This window comes from Hetaerina americana, unplaced genomic scaffold, assembly GCF_022747635.1.
Source record: "Hetaerina americana unplaced genomic scaffold, ioHetAmer1.1.p SCAF_10, whole genome shotgun sequence".
Taxonomy (NCBI): domain Eukaryota; kingdom Metazoa; phylum Arthropoda; class Insecta; order Odonata; family Calopterygidae; genus Hetaerina; species Hetaerina americana.
This window is the reverse complement of record NW_027286070.1, coordinates 73076424-73094956: the sequence shown is the minus strand read 5'-3', so window position 1 is coordinate 73094956 and position 18533 is coordinate 73076424. Positions and strand designations below refer to the sequence as shown.

The following is an 18533-nucleotide window of genomic DNA, read 5'->3' as shown; positions in this document are numbered from 1 at the left end:
CGGAGATGACAGCATGATGAGTTGCTTTTGATGAGGACTTGGTGGTAAAGTTCACATGCTTGGGAGTCAGTTTTTTTTTGCACGCTACAGATTCATTTGTACTTTACAAATAAATCTGTGGCAAAGTGCAAATTGTGTTCTTTTCATAACAAACTTCCGCTACATCTTGCCTGAATCTGTTGAATATATCCGGAGAGAACACTGGTACTTCAACATACTAAAAAGTAACTATTGAAGTCAAAGGCGTAATCCCGCGTAATGGATTCGCTTAAATTACGGTCTAGTAACTTTGTGCAGTTCTCATTCAAATCCTACGAACGGATCACACAAAAATGAAATCACATCGCTGTTGTCGCCATTAAACTTATGTATGTGAAAAAAATGCGCCTAATTACTGGCATGCAAGTTCATGCGATCTTTTTAGATTTTCAAAAGGTATTCGATAAGATTCCACCGAGTAAACTCATTCATAAATTCAATGGCGCAGGTATATACAAGAGCGCAATAAATTGGGTTGGAAACTTTCTTTCAGAGCGGGAACGGAGGGTAGTCCTTAGCGGCGCTAGTTCCGACAGCGTACGAGTCACGTCAGGGGTACCTCAGGGAAGTGTAATCGGGCCGTTAATTTTCTTGATTTTTGTTCGCGATTCGACCCGCGAGGCGAAAAGTAAAATTAGGATGTTCGCGGATGACACGGTGATCTATCGGGAGATATCTGGGGATGAGGATCGTTTAATTCTTGCACAGGATCTAGATTGCATTACTAAATGGTGTTCTAAATGGGGATTGTCATTAAACCTTAATAAATGTTTGGTGGTAAATGTCTTTAAAAGATCAACGGGATTTGTTTACAAATTCTCTTGAGTTGACCTAGAAGTAGTTGATACGGTAAAATACCTAGGTGTTACATTCACTAAAGACTTAACTTGGGGGACTCACATACGTAAAGTCTGCGGTCAAGCATATAAAAAAGTGGGATTTATTAGACGCATTGTAGGCAAAAATGACTCCAAGGTCAAGGACCGTTGTCATCACGCTCTTGTAAGGCCTCATTTAGAATATGTATGTAGCGTATGGGATCCGAGTGAAAAAGAACTCATTCGGGAAATTGAGAAGGTTCAACGCCGGGCAGCTCGATTCGTTAAAAAATGTTACGATAAAACGCAAAGCGTCACCGAAATGCTTATGGAGTTGGGGTGGGAATCATTAGAAGAGAGACGATTCAATGTAAGATTGAAATTATTGAATAAATTCAGATCCGCATGTTTCAGCACCGAGGTCACGCAAATTACTCGTACTCCTACATACATTGGTCGCTTGGATCATACATATAAAACTCGGGAAATAGATGCCAGAACTAGCAGACGCAAGGACTCTTTCTTCCCACGGACAATACGGGATAGCGAATGTAGGGTTACAGATGGCAAAAATTCCACTCGCCCCCCCTCAGTGTCTAGGGAATAATTAGTTCTTCTCAATTGAATGTACTTTCACTGACCTCGTGTGTTTTGCTGTGAAAACCCTTTTTGCATCACCGCATTAGAATGCCATTGAATAATGTAGTGCTCTTAACAGTATTCTCGCTCTGCTTTGTCTCTCTTTAAGTTTCCCATTCCATCCTTCGTCTTTCTCCCTGTTAGGGGGACCCTCCTGCTACCTGCAGCGTTGGGTCACATTCCATACCTTTATCCTTGGGGAGGAGACCGTTGTATATTGCATGTTCATGTGGTAGCAGAATTCCTCTTCTTACTTGTCAAATTCCGGCTTGCGCGTTGTTGGATGGGTTTTTCGCTGTATCCTAGGGTGCAGTTGTTTGTCGGTTGATGGTTTATGTACTTTCATGCGTTTAGGTTGAAGTGATTTCTACGTGAATGTATGCGCCACAATGGGCGCAGGTTTGCATAGATGCGTTGATTTTGCATGTGGTTTCGATCCCTCTTACAGGTGGTGACATAACACCCCCCGCCACACGCCCTTATGGCGGATTGCGGGGTATCATGTAGATGTAGACGAACTTCAAATGTTCCACCTTCTTTTTTTTTAGCTGTGCTAAGGTCTTTACATTCTTTAGCAAACCGGATGCTTCTCAGAAACTCGTGAACTTATTATGTGCTCTAGATACGTGTATCATTTGAAATTTTCTAGTTCATTGGTTTTCATTTTCTCTCATGGTGTTGTAACATGTATGCTACCCAATATGATTTTAATTTCCGGCTCGCAGCCGTAGATTACATAATAGAAGAATAACTGAGTAGTTATAAGGTTTCTGATTTTGAAAATCAGTGGAAGAAGTACTTGAGATTGGCCCTCCAACTTTAATTTCTACCACTACGCGCACCACGCACCACGAAAATGACTTGTGTAAACATATAATCAATCGGGAGGGTGCACAGTATTTCATAAAATCATTTTTGCTCCCTTCTTTATTAAAAGGCAGGGGTAATTTGGTTTTAACTTTTCTTATGTGATCCGTTTCTTGACTATGCGTCTTTTAAGGCACGAATAGCAAATGCTCCTTTCTTATGATTCAAAATAGCATAGTCCTTATAATACAGGGTCGCACCCAAAAGTGGTAGGACTGATTTTGTTACAAGAATTTTATTGACAATATACTTACATCGACTTAATAATCTTCAAAGTATGCTCCTTGAGCTGCTACACGCTTAGTATAACGTTGCTCCCATTCCCCGTACGCCAGCTGGAAATTTTCTTTGGGGATGCCGTTGATGACCCTCGTCGAAGCCTCTTGAACGGCCTTTATCGAGTCAAAACGTCGTCCCTTGAGCTGTCTTTTCATCAGGGGGAAGAAGAAGAAGAAGGTGGTGCCAGATCGGGAGAATAGGGCGGGTGCGGCAACGTGGCAACGCCGTATTTGGCCAGGAGCTGTCTGACGACGAGCGCGCCATGGCAGAATTTTCGGCACCATCTTCCGCACACCTTGCGCATGGCCAAATCCTGTGAAATAATGCGTTGGACGTTGGATGCAGACAGACCCAACTGGTCTGCAATTTCTTCACTGGTTAAGCGTCGGTCTGCGTTCAGCAGTGTCCTCACTCTGTCCACATTCGTGTCGGTTCTTGCCGTCGACGGCCGTCCGGAGCGATGGTCGTCTTCAACGAGCTCCCTACCCTCTTTAAACAACTTGTGCCACTCAAATACTGTGGAACGGCTTAAGGCAGTGTCCCCATAAGCCTGCTTGATCATATCGAGAGTCTCAGTTGCCGTCTTCCCGAGTTTCGCACAAAACTTCACGGAATAACGTTTCTCTAAATTCAGGTTCATTTTGCTTTTCGACGCGGAAAAAAACTTGCTTCACTAAAAACGGTGTCCTCACTCAACGACACCCCGCAGGCGACTGAGGTTGGTGTCGGTCTGTTGCTAAGAGCCCCCTCCACCTTACCCTGCCAGGCAGACCACCCCTCAACCGCTCCGTTCGCGCCAGAGAAAATCTGTCCTACCACCTTTGGGTACAAACCTGTACGTCGAATGAAACCATGTCTACCATTTCCCGAAGTACCGATCGAAAAAGGGGTCCCGATGCTTGACTTTTTATGTCACCTGTGCACGGATTGTAACTCGAAATATTCGGTTAAAAATATGAAAATAATCAATGTTGATTGGTTTTGCCCAAGTTATCTCACTCGTAGCATGTTGATAATAATTTGTGCCCACATGAAATATTATTGATCCAAGGCCAAAACAATAGAGCTTAGACATGAAACACAGCAGTTTCAGCCTCATGTAATCCTCATAGGAGCGCCCCTATTACACATGCCATGATAAAAAATCCTGAGCAATAATTTCTCGGAGATAAGGTAGATTGAAGTTCAATAGCCTCCTCAAAAGTACGACTTGGATTTTTAATATACAGACGCTCCTTCCTCGAGACTCTGACTACTGTAATGAAATGTACTCGGCTCCACCCTAGAGCAGAGGCTGAAGTAACTCGGATGAAGTTTTCCAAAGGCTCAATTTGAAATTGACACACTCAGAGCCATTTTAATACGTAAAATAAAATTACGAGTCTCAACGCCGACTGATTCTAGGTGCTCAAACGAAAATAAATGAGATTTTACTGAGATGAACTTACTCTACCACTTCAAATGTACAATCCTTATAGATTTTTATAAGGAATTTGGGTACACCCCTTGATAATGAGACAATAATTCGACAGATAATTGTCACCCACATTCATATGGTTTACCGACCTGAGCGTGCAGAGCAGGCGAGAAAATCCTTAATTGCTGTTCCTGTCACCTTGTGCGGTTGTGAAAACAATTACTATTCAGCGGAAATGCAATTATTTTATGGGCATTATCCCGAAATTTTCCAACGTGCCACCACTATGAAGATCACGAAGGTATTTTGGTTTGAATCGTGGTATTAGTGATTGATCTTCCGGCGGTTTCATCCACAGCCACTGTTCACTATCGTCCAATGCGTCTTCAAAGTCTTCAACTTTCTCGTCTAGTTATCTACACGGCACCATTCAAGTAAGGGTAAGAAGGTCATTACCTTCTCCAGAATACATGAACTCCAAATATATACTTTTTAAGCGTCATTTCTCGCAACAGAGATTTGATTTAATAATATAAGACATTTCATGAGATACATAGTACGAGTATATTGGCAATGATCACGGAACTTTAAGACGAAACATCTGTACCTAAGTCCTTAAGATGCTAAAGACCAACAGGAGGGTACTCTTAATTTTCCAATATTTGGGGAGGACAAAGAAGAGTGGCCGCAAAAGAAAAAGCATATAAGGCACTGGTTATCCCTATCCTAGAATACTCCTCCATAGTGTGGGATCCATATGAGGTGGGACATATTAAAAAGATAGAAAAAGTTCGAAGAAAGGCAGCAAGATATGTACTCGGAAGGTACAAAAGAACAGATAGTGTCACGGATATGTTAAATGTACTGAAATGGGAGAGTTTGAAAAATAGAAGAAAAAGGAGTAGGTTAGGCGCGATGCATAGAATTGTTAAAAAGGACGAAGCGTGGGAAGATTTATGGCAAGGGATAGAAAAGCCTAACTTTAAGGGAAAAAACGACCATTATTTCAAAATAAAAATAAGGCCTCAAAAAACCAATAAGAAAAAATACTCTTTTTTAAATAGAACTATTATTGATTGGAACTAGCTGCCTGGAGGTTTGTTTGAGCCCTTTCCATCCAATTTTAGAAGTTTTAAGTTGAAATGTAAATTAGACACTGGGTAATAAACTTCATTGTAGTTTTGAAAATATTGTTTGTATGTGATGTGGACGGCATTTTGTATGTGATGTGGAAGTGTCATTATGTAAAAATATTTTGTCTCTTATCTGTTTTTATGTGTTCGTATGTAATTTTCGTTGTTAGTAGTTATCTTTGACCTAACCTGACCGTTGCCACCAGGAAATTTGCCTAATTGCAACGTAACTGTGTAAATAAATAAATAAGTAAATAGTTTACTATGTAGCAGTGTACACTAACAGTGCCAATGTAGGAATTGCAGGAATAGATGAGCCTTCCGAGATTAAAGATTGAAGTTAAGCCGTAGGGAAGTATTCCCCCATGGGACATTTTCTGTTACCTAATATCACTTGCTAGATTTCGATAATTGTATTCATAATGAAGGATCTCAGGTTTTCCCGGCGTATGGTATTCAAGAAGTTCTCTCGGGTTTCCCACCGGGTCAGGTGACCCCTGACCCGGTGGGAAACCCGAGAGAACTTCTTGTATTCATTATATTCATTCTCCGGATGAAGCTTGGATAGGTCCATAAATGTAGCGTCTTTATTGTCAAATCCAAAGACCCTCTGTCTGATCGTGTATGTGACCATTTACGTTGTGACTATATTTTCCTTAATATAGAATCTCTTCACGAAATTTTCTAATAAACATTCCCAGAATGGTATGAAGTTATAGAGAGGTGTTATTTTGCTCTGGTTAGATTTCATTTGGAACATGCCGCAAGTATTTGGGATCCTTGGCAGAAAATTTGGCAAAAAGAATTACATAAAGTTGAGAGAAAATCTGCCAGATTCGTTAAAAATTGTTATAATAAGAGCACAAGTGTGAGTGAGCACGAGTCTCTTAGTGGATTTATGCCGTGGGCCAGTTGAGATACGAAGAGAGCAAGCGAAACTTAGGCTTTTAGCAAGGTTAAGAAGAAACGAATTTAATAATGACACTAATGGAATTATAATGGCCCCGCACTAATTGGATAGATCAGACCTCGAAGAAGGAGATTGATTTACAGTACAGATAGATACAAATACTCGTTCTTTCCCCGAACAATCAGAAATCATAATAATAAGAAGCCGAAGTCCTTTTAGAAATATGAAAAACATTTAATTTACAAGTCGGAACAAAATTAACCATCATAAAGACATCAGGTATACTTTCAGGTGCATGTGTATGTTAGTTGGTATTTCGTGTGTTTGCATGTGTGTGGGGTGTAAGCGTTCTTGCATGAATGTATGCCATGTTTTGTTTGTGGATGATATAAATTTGTGGCTTTTGCGGTTTTTTTTCTTTCTTAATTATGGGTTGTGCCCTAATACCCCCCGCCACACGCCCTTGCGGCGGCTTGCGGTGTATTAAGTATATGTAGATTTAGAATGGTTTTGCAGCTCTTGTAAAATCTTTTACTTGTTATTTCCTCAGTTTATTAATGCACTGTTTAAAGGTGGTATCGTTATACTATATTATGAACTGGACTTGGATATGTTTAGCTGGCACAGTTTCGATAAACATCTCACTTGCCAAGCATCAGAATGAAGCATGGTGATCACCGAATATATTATTGCCATAAATTATATCTGTTTTTTAACTCAGCAAAGAAGAATTCCACTCACTATCGATGCGAGATCTTGCGTTTTTTTCAGGCTTCGGTCATACACGTGCAAATAATTATTAATTCCGTTTATAGTAGCTATCTGCACCATTTTATTGAAGAATATTTTTCTGTCGCCAATTCCAGCGTCATTTCATAATTTCCGACGTGTCACGCGTTTTCCGCGGTTGGATATTCAATGCATTCCATTGAAATCAAATGTATCCGAGCAGTAGTTTCGCAACATTATCGCAGACAGAATATACTCTTTGTTGCACTCTTCATTTGAAGAAAATCAATGACCACGTAATCGTATTTTATATCACTTATTCACTCCGCTATAAATTATTTTATGCTCACGCCTGTATTCCGCATTTACGCCAGACAACATAATTATATACATTAAAACCGTAGAGCAGATTACAAAAGTTAGAAACATTTTTAATTCAGTTTTTTCAATGAATTCGCAACGTTGCAATCCCCCCGCAGCTATTTCAGTGAAGTATTTTATTTTGAATGAAAATAAGCGCAGTTATACTTTAAAGAGATAAATGAAACAAGTTATTCATTCATCGTTGAGCAAATAACTAATTAGGAATTCGTAATTAAGTAAATCAAGGAGTGCATATGTGAGGTCAAAGAGTTTTTAATTACCTAATGCCTCAAAACCTTTCTAAAATTATTAGCTGGAACTTTTTACCCGTAATTCTGGTGGCAGAATATTCCAAGAGGTGCCTTAAGTTAACAAGGAATGTTTAAATGAAATAGCTATAATTTTGGGAAAATTTAGTTCGAAGCGTTTTTCATATTCATTAAAAATTAATGACCGTTCATTATTTATTTATTGAGGAAAATTATGGCCGTTGTTACCTCGTTAAATAGAGCATATTATCTGAATGTTTCCTTACTTTTTGTCTATTCTCTCTTCTCCGAGTATTTCTATTGTTTTCGATGGGAGCTTTCCGAACTCTAGCATTTTTATCACCTATTTTCCGATTTACGGATTTTGTAGTTTTTGTTTTTTTATATAATACCTGGATTCTGTTGTAAAAATCTTTTGCATCTTCTGTTCTGCTTTCTATGGTGGCTTTCGCTCTCGTATTTATTACACATACAATCTTGAGCATACGTATCTTGCTTTTTTTATCTAACATCCTCTCCGTTTTGTTACGATATTCCTGTATTCTTTGTTGTAGTTTTTTTATCAATCTACATATACTGAGACTCCCTTCGCTCCACTAGACCTTTTGTCCCTTTTAGAGCCTTGTACACTCTCCTACGCATTTCGAACCTTCTTTCTTTCTTCGTGATTATAGCGATCCTTATTCTGTACTTTTCAAATCTTTTCACTAACTCTTCCATTTAATTATCTATCCAATTCCATTTTATGCTGATTTGAGGTTATATTGTGCCCATTCGCGTTTTCCGTTGAGGTTTTTTTTAACTTAGTTTGTTTATACAAAATTTTGATTTGATCGTGTTATTTATTTAAGTGTATATAATTTTACTCGAAAGTTACCAGCTTGCTGTAAAAACCCTAACCTGGATGACATGGGAGCGTTTCTGTTGTGTCCCACGGCCCTTCGCCGAAATTTTCCAGTTATTTAAAAGCGCCGGAAACTCGCCTTTCACCTTCTTCCGTTGGCCACGTAATGCACTTTCATTGTACATTATGCATTTCCCCAAAGGACCCCGACGAGGATATGGAAGTAAAATTTGTTGCTTCGCTATGAGTGGGAGACTAGGGTGCCACTACTGCTGTTAAGTTTTCGGGTGGTCTTGTCACCTACGGGATCCAACGGCAACCATTTGATCCCCTGGATCCCCCCTCATAACGCCATCTTAAATACACATTTATTTCCCCGACATGCTTAAAATAAATATATATGAGGGATTTTCACCATTTTCAATTGTACGCTTTCCTCTTTTTTTTTAATCTCAACAAAATAAACATCAGAAATAAAACACACACATATAGATTTTTAACTCTTTGAGTAGCCCACTAATAAGCTAAATCGTTGAGTTTAGTTTCTTATCCTAGGTTGTAGAGGCTTTGTCGCCGTTACGTGATTTTAGTGAAATGGAATCCCGGGCGTGAATGTCATAGGCCTTCGGAGTGGATGAATGGGCGTTTCCCACTTTTATCAGCCTAATGGTTGCTCTCCGACCGAATAAAAATGTGGCGAAACGAAAGCTGACATGGCTTTGCCCCCTCCGAGTTTATAAGCTCGCGGCGATTCCATGCTCGTCATTTGTTATTTGGCTCAATTAATATAATGTGTTTCAATTTCCGATAAGAGCAAATAAAGGTTCTTCGAAATTCAAAGCCTATTGGTATTACATATCCATTATTCATATTAGGAAATTAATAATTCCGATCAATTTCGTGAAAGCAGCATGAACTTCATTATAAAGAAATATTCAAATCATCAAGCCCTCTCACTATCAGAGCAAACCCACTTAATAGAATATCAATTTTTTTTATTTTTCGAAGAATGTGCGTGTGAAGCATTGCTAAATTAAATATTAAGATGTAACATAGTGCTATTTTGAGCAGCAAGAACGGAACGCTTGGTGGCATCTTTCGGCAGTGTCTAAGTAGTAAAAACCCTGGGTATTTTAGATAGTTATGCTAATTAGTTTACTGACTAACCTCAACCAAAGCTCGCGCTTGAATCCGGGCGATGGGTTTCTCATCTCCACTTTCTCATCCCGCGATACCCTCTTTCCGTCGAATGTCACCTTAAACTGAGCATATATTACACTGTTACACTCATTACACTGTTACACTTATTACACTGTTACACTTATTACACTGTTACGCTTATTACACTGTTACACTTATTACACTCTTACACTTATTACACTGTTACACTTATTGCACTGTTACACTCATTACACTGTTACACTTATTACACTGTTACACTTATTACACTGTTACACTTATTACACTGTTACACTTATTACACTGTTACACTTATTACACTGTTACACTTATTACACTGTTACACTTATTACACTGTTTAATGTTTAAACTAGTGCTAAGTACCTCGCTAGTCTTAATCACGCACGTGACCTTGTTATTGCTTGTTATAGACGTTAAATTAATTAAAATCAGGTAATTTTCAACCACATGATATTTACGACAACCGGTTTCAATGCAACTACATCATCATTGGGTAACAGCCATCACTTCAGTGTATTTCTCCAACTTGACTTTGAGTGATGACTGTTACCTGATGATGATGTAGTTACATTGAAACAGGTCAGAATACATTTTATTTGGTGGAAAAAGCCAATTCTTAATTAATCGTAACATTCTACCACACCACGCCTGAAATGTCTCTTTTTATTCCATAGATGATTGGATCGAGGCCTAGCCTTGGGATTCCTTCATTGCCGATTCGAGCAATTGGATTAACAGCAAGGGAGCTGTGGCAGTTGATAGGCTTCTTATTAGTTCGTCCCTCGCAATCTTAGGTGATTTCCCGCGGTTCGTTTCCCTCCTCGATTATTCATGTAACGTTGAGGTGAATTTTAGTGTGCGTGATATGACCTCAGCAGTCGAGAGCGCTCCAATAACCCAATTGCTGAAATTTCGTCATCGATTGTCCTTGGCATCCGTCTGGCAAATGTATTTTGTCCTTCAAACTGAGGATGACCATGAAGACCAATTTTAAACGTGCTTCAAACTATTCAATTTTATCTATCTTTTTTAAACACGTCGGCATTAAATTTAACGTGTTTAATAGCAAAATTATTTGTGTCAGAGTATTCGTCCGAACGGTGTTGAATTTCTCCAATTGAGAAAAAATTAAGGCAGTTGATAAAAATCTAAAGTTTAAACTTTACATCGAAATCATAGTAAAAGAGGCTTGAATCAATATTTTAAAATGAATAGAAATACATCTTAAATCACTGGAAAAACATCCACCATTTCTTTCCATTTCACTCTGTGCGTATGCGTGGATATGCGTTGCCATTGAAATGGCTAGTTGTAATTGATACCATCACCGAAAAATAATTTGCACTGATGCTTCCATAATAATGTATTGACATTAGTATTTCTTCTAGAATAATGAACAAAATTCACATAATTTATGCACGGAGAAGCATTGGGTATTCCCCATAGGAAGTATGTGGACAATGGATGCAAACTGTAGCAACGGAAGTTTAAAACAAAAGACAGGTGTAAGTAATGGATTACTCATAGCGTTTTTATATTAATAAAGTGTACGTTTCGGTTATTATAGCCGTTTCTATTCAATTTTAGGAATTGCTTATGAGTATGATGCTTTGGCTATCAAAATACTTTTAGAAAAAGAAATATTAGCTTTAGATTTATGGAAATTTTTCTAAATCTGCAATTCTAATCAACAATCAAGCAATTTTTTTTTCTTTCGATAGGAAAATAATAGGATCGACAACAAAAAAAGTACTGATATTTTTACGTTCTCCTTAAGTACTGGTTTATCCGCAGAATAATTGTAAATTAACTCCCCGTTTATGGCTGCATATAAGTAGAGGTGTCCCGTGGATTAGTCTGTTGGTAAATGTCCAATCCAGTGGTTATGATGATTGTGGCGAGACGCAAGGGGCGGGAAGCGCGGTCCGTTCGCGTCCTCCGGGGGTTGTTCGCAACCCGAGCAAACCCTTCCCCCGGGTCCACCCTCTCCCCTCCGCTCGGTCCCACTCCGGTGCCTCGCTCCCCGACCACACCCCTCCCCTACGGATCCCGAGTTCCTGCGCACTGGGGCGTTCCGGAGAGACGAACCCTTACCCCCCTCCCCCCGGGTACCCCTCCTTCCCCCTTCTCGCCGCAGCACACATTCCCCCCCTCTCCCTCCTCCCCCATTCCACTATCTCCCACCACGCCCAACCACACACCTCCATCCCGCGACCATCTCGCCACCCCCCCCCCCCACCCCACCCAACCCATTGCTAGGCCTCTTTTTCATGGGTGGCAAGATAGTTTTCTCTTGTCCTTCGTTTCTTCCTGGATTCTTAGTCTTCCCCTCAAGGCTTCACCCTTTCTTTTTTTTCTTTTACTCGCACGTATTTCGTAGAATGATGGATTTTTCACTATTTCCCATATCTAATTTAATTTAGCTTAGATTTTTGCGTTCTCTGCGTGACTCGCGGGATGGGCTTGAAATAATTAGCAATCCCTTTTTGTTTTTTTCATTTCGCTCGCTCTTGTCGCGTGATCGGTCGTCATTTCCGTTGGAATTATTTATAAAAAAGTTTTCGATCGCAAGGGCGCGAAAGGGCATGATGGGAGTGTGATGGACGCGTCGACGGCTCTTCTCTCTCCCCATCTGTCCATTCCATCCCCGTGAATTCCCGCGTGAATTCCACCCCCATTACACAGTCGTTTCGGCGTCTGTTTACCAATCCCCGCCGCCTTTCCCGTTTCCATCCCAATTTCCGTATTATCCGCCCCCCCCCCCGCCCTTCCCCTCTCCTCCCCCCGCCCCTCACCCGCCATTCTCCCCTCCTACCCACCCTCGCGACCTTAACCTCTCCCTGCCCTCCCCTCATCCCCCCTCCTTCCTCCCGCACAGGCTCCTCCTCCCCCTCTCCCCCCACCCGTCCCTCCTCCCGCAGATTTAGCAGGGCGGCGGAGCAGCTGCCCCTGGAGCGGCACCTGGGCCCCCTCCCGCTCCTCCTCCGTACCCCTCCCGCGCCTCATCCGCACCATCGCGCCGCCGTGTCCTACGACAGCGGCGACGTGTATCCCAACGACGCGGACGGAGCGCGCGGTTGAATCCCGTCGCCGGAGAGCGAGGCTTCTTTCGCAGTGCGAGGAAGGGAGACATCGACTCCGGGTCGAAGAGGCATCCCCGCCGGAGGAGGAGGCACGCCCGCGGACCGTCCACGGCACCCCCCTCCCCCCACCTCGACCCTCGCCGCCCGTTCGACGCGCAGCGTTGGCGGTCCCCCTGCGCGGGGGGGCCCCCACGGCCGGGGTCGGCTGACGCTGAGGACCACGCGGAGGAATCGAGTGGTGAGTGCCGGCGAGCGAGCGAGGTCTCCTCTCCCTTTCTTTCCTGGTGGTTCGTTTTGCCGTGCGCGGCTGCCCCGTGGAGCGGCGGTCGACGCCGCCGTCAGCCTCGGAGCATCGCACGGTCGTCGGTTCGGATGCCATGCGTAACGAGCGGGAGGGAGGGAGGAATGCGAATGGGAGTTATCTTGGGGGTGGAGCCGTTTGGTTTGTTTGGGCGACAGGGGTGAGAAGCGGGGAGATGGGGGAGTCCTCCAAGAGGGTGGACCCTGGGGCGATTGATGCCTTGACCGATGTCTACCATTTCTTATTTCTCCTCGGCAAACTCGTGGTCCTCCCTCCGACGGATACATCCGAAACGCGTCTCGGTGCTAATGAGCGCAGGTAGAACTACTTGTCTACGCCGAATGGAAAGACTCGCTTCCCCACGACAGATCATCGACGTGCAGGGACCGAATCCGAATCTCTCCGTTGCGTACTATTCCTATGAAGCTCTCGCGTCATTCGCGAGTGTTCTTGGGGAGTTGACGATATTGCGTCTTACCATTGATGACGCCTCAAGACGATAGTCTTTTCAGCGAGGTCAACTGGACGGAAGATGTGTTTTGGGAGGGTGGATTCTAACCGAGTTGGGGTTGAGTGTGAACCGATGAGGAAAGGTGGGTTGTCAGGGGGGAAATGGGTCGTTGTTAGCCCCCGGAGACATTTCGTTAATGGCGTGTAGGGTTTGATGCCGTGTTTGATATGGATGTGTGTCGAAGGGTAAATGTCAAACCATTGAGAGCGGTCTCGGTTGCCCTTTTCGTTAGGGCTTCCCTCCCTTAGGATCACCAAAGGGCATTCGACTCTGAAATTCGTTCGCCTCCACCCTTAGCTTCATCCCAGCATTCCCTCTTCTCCTAAGGAGTAGCCATAATATTCCAAAATATACGCAATGGAGCAAAGGAGGATTGCTCCGCTAACACAATCGTATGCGCCTTATCAAAGTCTAAAAGCAGCGCCAATGGATTGATCTTAAAAAACGTAAATAATCCTTGGGTCCAGAAATGAACAATGTGCTTCTGGTGTCTTTGGATGCATGGATTTATTTCAATGCGTGGAAGGAGATAAAGAATTAATTTCCCAGTTTCCCTTTGTTACCCACAAAACCATCGGCGTGTCTTAAAAAAAAGTTTCCCCGGGCGCCGCGCCTGTCATGCCTCGTGACATTTCCTAAGCCAAGTTACCTCCCGTTGGTGGGCGATGACGGTTTCGGAGGTGAAAGGGTTTCGGGGAAGGGGAAAGGGTGACCGTGGAACCCTTTTTGCGAGAGGAACACGGGAAAGGGTGGCGGGAGAGGGAGAGAGAGAGAGTGTAACGGTAGTAGTCTACGCGACCCCCTTAGGAGCCGGAAATCGATTCTATTTCGTGGACTCCCGAGTGTCTTCGAATGGCGTCAAAATTTATTTAATCCAACGTTTTTTTTACATCCCTCCCTCTTCGTGCATCCGTGCATTTTCCCACCCGATACGAAAATAAAGTGTGTGCGTTTGGCGGAGGGCGCATGAGGTGCCTATTGCTGGGAGATCCTTCATCCCTTCATCCCTGGGGGGGTTCGGTTTTTTTATTTTTAATTCCTTTATTTATCCTCCCCGATCTCCTTCAATTTATTTCCATTTCCTCCCTATTTTTCTTTTTTTGACGCGCGCAGGGGGGGTGGTGTTCGGAAGGGGCGGTCGGGATTAAGGGGTGGCTGTGCTGGCGATCGGGGGGGGGGGGAGGATGCGAGAGGACGAACTCCGGAATGGTTCGAAGAGGCGGAATTCAATCGGGTGGTGCAGGCAGCAGCAAAGGCGGGGGGAGGGATGAAGGGGGTGGGGTTGATACGAACGCAGGTCCGCGGGCGAGGCGGGGAAGGGGGGGAGCGTGTGTGTCAGGGGCGGAAGGGGGGTGAGGGAGGAGAGGAGTGGCAGGCATCGGGCACGGGAAGCTGGTCAACAGGTATCGAATTGGTGAGAGGCACGCAGGGGCACGAAGGGAAGTAGGAGGGGGCCGTGGAGGAAGCGTGAGATTGGGTGGGACCAAGGGGTGAAAATATGTACGTACTTATTTAAGTATATATATATATATATATATATATATATATATATATATATATATATATATATATATATATATATATATATATTTATATATATATATATACACATATGTATACACACCGAAGCATAGGATATAGTGTCCTAAATGGAAGGAGGGGCTGAGTGAGGTAAGACAAGGGTGCGTGTGGGGGGGGGGGGCGGGGGGGAGAGGGGCGGAGGGGAGTGTGGCGTTCGATCGATGCCGGGGCCGTGAGAGTACGGCGGTGGCGCCGCGGCACGGCCGGCGCCGGAGACGCCGGGTGGGCGAGGTGCATAAAAGGAGAAGGGCGGAGATGAGACAATGAAAAAGGGTCGCGAGGGAGGGGGAGGGTGGGGAGAGGGGGCGCACGTTGAGAGGGGCCACGCTGCATCGAAAGGACACGGGTTCGGCGAGGGGTTCCGGAAGGAGCGGTGGGGGCAGGAGGAGAAGGGTCGGGATGTTTGTTTATAATTCATCACGCAGTGCCAAGTCACGTGGATACGCCTCTTAAAAAAAAAAAACATTTACTCCCTTTCTCTCTCTCTCCCTCTCTCATTCTCTTTCTCTCATTCTCTCTCTCTCTCTCTCTCTCTCTGTTGCTGTCGACGCGAAAAAATGCCGAGTCAATGATGGACCTCGTTCGTTTATCCGCTCTCGTCGACTCGAGTGGATGCGGGAATGGAGGGCGCAACGCCGTCGTCGCGAGCGATGACGATGCCAGCGGCCCGCGCCCCGAACGACCACCCCCAATGGCGCCCTCCATTAATAATACAGATTCGGCAGTCACCGTCTGGGATTCCGTCCGCGGTACTGCCGGGATGGGAAGTTTCCATGCCGCCACTTCTCATTAAAACGGATCAGCGTCGAAATGAATTACGCAGCAGGGCGGGCGTGGCGGCGTTGGTTGGGATGGATGGTTGGATTAGGCGCCTAGACCGGGCGCTATTAATAACGCCAATTTTGGAGGAGACCGGTGGGGATTGCGACTGAGGCACGGCACGCTCCGTACCGGATCTCATTAAATGGGGATCAGCTCCGGGGGAATAAATTGCGCGTCGAAAGGGAAAGCCCTCACGCGTTCCGGGGGAAAGGACGTTGACGGATTCATTAATACCACCGACCTTTCCGGTGCCGTGGACTTGAGTATTCTTTCCCGACACCAAGAGGTCTTTGGTTCGAACCCTCTTGTTTCCAGACTTGCTGAGATCTTAATAGGCTAATGAAAAGGGCGCCCTCGGCCACGCCAAAGCCTCCCGTGGTGAGCGATGGGGATAAAGGATATCCTGCCCCGGCTAGACGCTTCGATTGCCACCTGGCGAAGGGGTGCGCGCCCCCGAGAGAACGTCAAGAGAGGGAAAATGGATGGAGAGCGTGCGCGGGATGTGATTTGCGGGGAAAAGGTGGATAGGTTGGCTTATGGAGTGCTTTCGGAGTGCACGTGGGTGCGGTGGGGTGGGGGGGGGTGCAGCGGGGGATTCGTGCGGACTCGAACAGAGCAACGGGAGCTCAGATTGGGCGAGGGTCGGTCGGGAAATGAACGGGATTAAATGGAAACTTATGAAATTAACAGCAAAGGCGTGGCTTCGTGGAAATATTGGATGCATGTCCATTATGAAAACCTACATAGAATTTCCCGCAATAGTATTTCCGGCAGTCGCGTGACGCATTGCGCTCCGATTCAATTTAGATATAAGTGTACTTATGCAATTACGTTAATACGCCCCTGTCCAGTAAAACGCTGACTGATAACACCCAGGAAACACAAGTTTCACTTTCACTCTTGTTGAAACGAAATCAGTAATATTATTAATATATGAGTACATATTCTTTCATGCAATCGTCAAGGGGTTGAATAATGTAATAGGTTGAGAGTGGAGGAGGAAATGTGTGAGTTAAATGCTTAAATAGATATAAGGAGAAAGCATCGAAATGAGCCATTTTATAGGCATGCCACACTGGTCCATGTGATAAAGAAAGGGACGCAGAGTAGATGCCGACAAATTCATCATGCAAATATAAAATGCCGCGTACATCGCGAGATCCTCGAAAAGGGAGAGACTGGCCACAGAATAGAGGTGAATGAAGAAGTACTGAAAAGCAATCTAAAATTAGAAGATTCAAAAAAGAAAAATAAATCGAAGGAAAACATTTAAAAATGACAAATGGATCCAATTACTGCCTCTTCAAAAATTATATTTCACCAATGCAGTGGTAAACTGCATGGGTAAAATATATTTTTGGCACTTTTTAAAATTAGCAGGATGAATTTATGACGAGCAATCAATTGCTTACTCACTTTAAATGATTGCATACAACTAAGTTTTAAGTATATTTTAGAGCTATTTGTTTTAAATCTAAAATATTTTTTTCTTTTCTTTAATTTTAGTTACGAAAAAAGTTTTAGATCTATAGAATTAATTCATTCATAGAAAAATTAAATTTTTAGAAGGCAAACGAATTAATTTCTAGGAAAATATTGAAGAAATATGTGTCAAAATCAATCATTACTTCAGTAATAGCACATAAGTAGTAACATGCTTCTTTCCAATTGAATCGGGAAACGGTCTCAAATACGAAGTAGCCATCAGTGATACTTTTGTATAGAACTTAACGCAGCACTGTGCAAATCTGTTGCTACTAGGTCCGTATTATGAGTAAAACTGATGCTATACGTCTCTACTGCAGCATGTATTCATATGGCCCCGTTCCGATCCCAGATTATTTTCCGTCTATATCTAGAGATACTTAAATGGATATCTTCCGGAGAGTTATAGGAGAATTTTTCCACGAATTACGTTAATATCAGGGAAGTCGGACTATATACTTTTAGAATCGACCACTGAGTCAACTGATAGAGCCTCGTGGGAAAGGTTGGGCATACATTCGTCTGAAAATAAAATATTTGATGAACGGACACACTGAACCATTATGCGCTATATTCGTTTTAAATATAACTTGAGTTTATTTAGAATGGTAATCGTCATCTTTATTTTCACTGTGTGTAAACACTAATCAATAAATTACAAATATGAGAGGAAGGGACATATTTGGAAATTTGCGACTGTGAAATATTCTCCCTGGAAGCGGTTTGAGGAAGAATCACGTATTTTTCGAAAACGCAGTTGCAGCGAAAAAACAGGTGCTAAAACATGAGGGGAAGACCAGGAAATAATTACCTACATAATACCTAATAATTGAGGTATAATTATAATACCTAATAATTACCTAATAATTGAGGAACCCGCTAATATAATCCCACGAATTGCGAACGTGTTGACATATTATCTGGGCGTAATTATCGCTTCCTTTGATGGAGTAGTGTACGTGAAGCTTTCCAATCAGTCTAGATGTTGTGGGTTTCCATTTCGGAAGGAGGTCGCTCTGTTATTAATAAATCTGAGCGACATGCGTTTAAAGATGAAATAGACGTAGTAACACGCTTACGCACAGGGTTTCGGGGCCAGCAATTTGTCAAGCCGAAGTTTCTTAATCATCTTAAATACTGAATATGATGAAAAGGCTGTCATTTGGTAACGGGATCATTTCTCATAAGGATTTCGGTTTCGGACGCCTTCCACCCTTTGGCTGAACAATATATGCGCCCCAAT

The 18533-nt window shown here is 43.3% G+C and overlaps 1 protein-coding gene across 1 annotated transcript in view; it reads left to right on the top strand.

Annotated features, from left to right (window-relative positions):
- The first annotated feature begins 12351 nt into the window (after window positions 1-12351).
- LOC139700241 (uncharacterized protein C6orf132 homolog) overlaps window positions 12352-18533 on the top strand; it is a 48671-nt gene continuing 42489 nt past the window's right edge. The window contains exon 1 of the mRNA XM_071598862.1: window positions 12352-12828. The gene's annotated coding sequence lies outside the window, so the exon portion shown is untranslated. The remainder of the gene's footprint in view (window positions 12829-18533) is intronic.